Raw genomic sequence first — 5,566 nt, 5'->3', positions numbered from 1 at the left:
ATTTCATTCCCCAGCAGTGTCCTATAGTCTCCACCATCAGTAATTCTGGCCTGCTTCCACTTCAGGAAGAAAAGCAGCAAAGATTGGCGCTGTCCAGCAGGTGGAGGAGCCACAATTCTCAGTGCTCTTCTTTCCTAAGGCAGTCTGCTGACCATATCCGTCTCTACTCTGCTTTGGATCAGCTTTCCTCCATTGTGTCCATTTTTACATTTTCATATGAAAATCGTTTTCCCTCAAACAAAATATTATGTTTAAAGTGCTTAAGAAATGGTTCCAGCACATAGTAGGAGCTTAGTAAATGTTTATTCCCTTCCACACTCTCCATCAATTTTCTTTTTTTATTTTAGGAAAAAAATTTAATCTAAAAAAAGGGTTCACTATAAAACCATGAATTTACATTTCACATTGTTTATTTTTTTTAAACCTACGTAAAAAGAAGTACTTGTCATTTCCAAAGCTACTTTGCTTTCTACGCTTCCTTGTACATTTCTTTTATTCTCTGCTGTGTACTTTTATCTCCTCCCACCCTAGAGATGCATACCATTAGACAAAAGTGTGCGTGTGAGTGTATGTGTAAAACCACACTATACATACTACTTGTCAGTTCTTCTCCCTCAATTCCCACTGAAGCCTTATTGATGCAATGTCAACTTGCTTTCCAAGCCAGCTCTTCCCAGACCTGATGAGGTGCCCTCCTTCTTTGCCAGGAGCTGATAACCCTGGGATGATGAGCCAAGGTACAAATAAAAAAATGCTATGCTTGGCTACTATCTCTGCAGCTGTTGCCTGTAACTACCTTTGTATTAGAAACTCACAGGCTTCATCTAGAAGAAGAAATAAATGCTTCCTGAAGATTCCCACCCCCACCCCTGGGTGGATGTTGCCTAAGACTTCAGAGTCAGTAATCTATCCATTAATGAGCAATTATTAAGTCTCTACTATGAGCCAGGCTCTGTGCTCAGCACAGGGGATACAAAGACAGAAATGAAACAGCTCTTACCCTCAAGGAGCTCCCATTTTATTTGGATAAACAGCAGAGGAACATATAAGCATATAATTAATAATAATAACAATAATACAAAAGCACATATAAAATAAATCAGTGTAATGTGAGGTGTGAGAACACTAGGAACTGGGGTGGACCAGGAGCGTCTCATGGCTCGTGTGGACTATTTTGCTGCACTCTGAAAGTGGGGTTGCTAAGGGGCTGAGGTGAGACAAGATTGCTTCCCAAACATGAGGGACAGACCGAAAAGCCATGGAGGGGGGAGACCCAATGTCGTGGGCAAGGAGCAGCAAAAATGTCAGTTGAGATCAACGGTAATGGGAGCGAGAGGGGGCAAGAACAGTGAGGCTGGAGGCGGTGGTGAAAGCCTGTCATCCCAAAAGGAAGGGTTTTGTATTTGATCCCAGAGGCCATAGGGAACCACTGGGGCTTATTAGGGAGGGAGGGGCATCACCTGTACTTTTGAAAAATCCCTTCAGCAGCTGTGTGGAGGATGTACTTGAGAGACCAGGAGAGCAGTTAGAGAACTATGGTACTAGCACAACATGTGATAAAGATCCAAAGTGGTCACATGGTCACATGAGGAGTAGAGAGAAGAAGACAGATAAGAAGTGTGTTGTGGAGGTGGAATTGTTAGAACTTGGCAACTGACAGGAGGGAAAAGTGAGGAACCAAGGATAAAGCCATAGGGGCGGTTAGGTGGCACATTGAATAGAGCACTGGCCCTAGAGTCAGGAGGATCTGAGTTCAAATCTGGCCCCAGACACTTAACACACTTACTAGCCATATGACTTTGGGCAAGTCACTTAACCCCAATTGCCCTCCAAAAAAGCAAAAAAAAAAAAGGATAAAACCAGGCTGGAAACCCAAGGAACTAGAAGCTGATAGTGCCACCAGTGGACGCAAGGAAGTGCCCGAGAGGGAGAGCTGGGAGAGAAATAGAGCTCATGCTTCCTGTTTAGGGTGAGGTGGTGATGCCCAGCAGATGCAGAGCTGAAAATGTCCACTGGGCAAGGGGCTCTGAGTTCATGAATCAGAGATGTGCCCATGGGCATTGTCTGCATAGAGATGATGGTTTCTTCCATGGGAGCTGTGGTGGAGATGAGACAGAGTCAGAGAGACAGCAAGCAGAGAGACAGAGATAGAGAGAGAGACAGAGAGATGGCAGGCAGAAAGGCAGACAGAGAAAAAGAGACACAGAAAGACAGCATGCAGAAAGAGGTGGGGAGAAGGACAGACAGAAAGACAGAGAGAAAGAGGAGCCCAAGACAAAGCCTTGGGGAAGGCTCTTGGTTAGAAACATGTGATGTGGAGAATGACAGAGCAGAGACAGAGAAGGAACCCTCAGAAAGGGAGGAGAGCCAAAGACAAGCAGCCACACAAACCCAGAGAGGGGAGAATATATTGGGGGAGGGGGTGACCAACCAGAGAAAATGCTGCAGAGAGCCCAGGAAGGATGAGGACGGGAGACCATCCCTCTCCCCCTCAGCTTCCTTTGCTGGAGCCCCCTTCAGGACACACCCACTGACCAGGACCTCCCTCAGGTTCTGTCCTGGGTCCTCTTCTCCCTCTATATTATTCCACTTGGTGATGTTATCAGCTCCTACAATTTCATGATCATCTCTGCACTGAGGCTTCTCAAATTCTCCTATCTTAGCCTAACCTCTCTGCTGACCTCTGGTCTCCTGCCTCCAATTGCCTTTCCGACTTCTAGAATCCATTAAACTCAAAGTGGCCAAAACCAAACTCATTAACTCCCCCCTACATGCCCCCCAAACTTCCTTAATACAGTTTAGGATGTGAATGTCCTCCCAGCCCCTCAGGCTCACCCCAGGAGCCAGCCTCATCCCCCAGACCCCAGGCCTGGCCACCTTGCCTTTGCAGCATCCCTCGGATAGGTCCCTCCTCTCCTCTGCCCCTATCCCCACCCAGAAGCAAGCCCTCATCACCTCACACCTGGGCTGCTGGCAGTCTACCTGCTTCTAGTATCTCCTCCCTCAAATTCATCCTCCATTTGGCTGTCCAGAGTGTAGGTCTCATCATGTCACTCCCCCTGCTCAACAACCTCCAGGGGCTCCCTATTGCCTCCAAGATCAAACACAAAACACTCTGTTGGTTTTCAATGCCCTTCATGCCCTGGCCCCTCCTCCCTTTCCAGTGGCTGACTTGTTCTTTAGTCCAGTGCCCTGACTCCTGGACAAGCCCCTCCTCCTCTTGCTCTGGGCAACCTCTCTAGCCAGCCTCCAGACCTGGAACTTCCCCTACCCCCACCTGCCTCCGGGCTTCCCTGGCTTCCTTCAGGTCCCAGCTGAAATTCCATCTGAGGAAGCCCCTCCAAGCCCTCAGTCCTTAGAGCCTTTTCTCTCCTATTGCATCCAAGGAATCCTGAATGGCGCTTACCAGCAGAGATTTGCCCATCTGGTTCTCTCCCCCATTAGACTGGCAGTTCCTTCAGACCAGGGTCTCTTGCCTCTTTTTGTGTCCCCAGTTCTTAGCACAGTGTCTGGCACACAGTAGGAGCTTAATAAATGCTTATTAACTAACTGATTTAGCAACAGAGAGTTCATTGACAACTTTGGAGGGAGCAGATTCAGTTGAGTGAGATGCTGGAAGAGATTGCCAAGCGAGAGACCCTGCAGGCTTCTTTGGCTCGAAGCAGCTGTTGCCATGTGAATCTGCGGAGGCTGGCTAGCAGACCCCCCTTGGCCGGGAGTGGGATCTCTCTGCCAGCCCCTTATACTACTAGAGCTGCATCAGGCTTGCAGGCAGCTGCCCTCTCTCTATCCCCACTAGGAAGGGCTTCACATGGGCCAGAAAAAGAACCAAAGCCACGAAAGCCTCTGACTGCCCTGTTCTGTCCCTGTAAAGACTGGCTCCTCAAAGAATCTGGCTTCCCCTTCTGGGGAAGTGCGTCGTGCTGCTCCTAGGAAGCTTCCAAAGCCCAAAGCTCCTTCCCCTCCCCTTTCACCTGAGCGCCGCCCTGCCCTTCTGCTTCCCACACATTTTGCTTTTCCTCCAGCCCCTCAGGCTGTTCTCTGTCTGGCTTCCTTCCACGATGGCTCCTGGCTTTCATTCAGGCTGAGGATGTAATTCTTCTCCAGGAAGCCAGAGCAAAGGAAGGTATTGCTCAAGCTCTGTCCCCCGGTCAGCCCCAGAGCTAATGAGATGCTCACTGGAGAAGGCACTTCCTCCTCCCCTCCCAAGGAACGACTTGTGCATTTGGGCTCATCTTTCTCTCATCCCTTTGTCTGGGACACCTCTGTATTTGGGAACTTGTCTTATGCTCCCTATTAGATGTAAGCTCCCAGGGGACAGGGATAGCATTGCTTTTCATCTCTTTTTGTTTTCTTTTGTTTTGTTTTTTGCTTTTTTTTTTTGGAGGGGAGAAGTTAGGGCAATTGGGGTTAAGTGACTTGCCCAAGGTCACATAGCTAGTTTTTGTGTTAAGTGAAGCTGGATTTGAACTCAGGTCCTCCTGACTCCAGGGCTGCTACTCTATTCACTGAGCCACCTAGCCATCCCCACTTTTCATCTCTTTACCCCCAGAAACTAGCTCAGTGCCTGTTCAGAGCAGGGGCCTGCTGATTGCTTGGAGAGTGGTAGGCCAGTGGTGTAGACGTTTGAAGTGGCTAAGACCACTCAGACGGGGTTTGTCTGTGTCCCTTGGAATAGAGCAGAGTTTGCTATCTCCATGATGCTGGGACCCACATGACCAGGGCATTTCTGGGGATCCTGGGAGGGGGAAGGGACCCTTAGCAGACTAGAATTTAAATTGTGATTTGATGAATGAGGAAGAAACATCCCCAAAGCTGGGAGCCCAGGCATGAGCAATCAAGCTGTGACCTGGTCTGATGGAGAGATCTTGTTTTAGAAAGGCTGTTTCTTAAAACTACACAGATGTGGGGTGGCTAGGTGGTGCAGTGAGTAAAGTGCTGACCCCAGAGTCAGGAGGTCCCGAGTTTGGTTCCAGCCTCAGACACTTAACACCCACACATAAAAAAACTAGCCATGTAACCTTGGGCAAGTTACTTAACCCCAATTGCCCTCCAAAAAAGGCAAAAAAAAAAAAACTACACAGATGAGAGGAGGGCCCTGAGACAAGGCTCTTAGGAAGCACTAGTGAGTGTTCACCCTGAACTAGAAGGCCAGCGACCACCTGGGATCAGCTGCCACATGGTGGAATCAGAGGGATTTGGGTGGTGCTGCACCACACTCTGCATGGGTTCATCTCTCTTGAATTTCCTTTCTCTTTACTTTTCCTTTTCCCTTCTTCCTTCCTTTTTTTTTCTCCTGGAGCTCACAAGTGGAGATCAGGGACAGAAACCTGAATCAAAAGATATTGCTCAATTTAGAGAAAATGTTGATGTCCCAGTTTGGTTCCAGTTCAATAATTTCAGAAAATAATATGAGTTTGGTTCCAAGCCAAAAAGTTTCTCTGTGTACTTTCATGCAACCTTCAAGTTGGTTCATGGTTTACTAAAAGATTTCTATTCAGATTCAGTTTGGGTCAGGACATTACTGTGACTTCAGCCCCCCCAGATCTGGTCAGGTCTGGGGCTT

The sequence above is a fragment of the Petaurus breviceps genome, unplaced genomic scaffold (genome assembly GCF_028583685.1).
Source record: "Petaurus breviceps papuanus isolate PSGF00001 unplaced genomic scaffold, PetGlider_PUasm1.0 218, whole genome shotgun sequence".
Taxonomy (NCBI): Eukaryota; Metazoa; Chordata; class Mammalia; order Diprotodontia; family Petauridae; genus Petaurus; species Petaurus breviceps.
The sequence above is the reverse complement of the archived record's forward strand: the minus strand, read 5'-3'. Positions refer to the sequence as shown.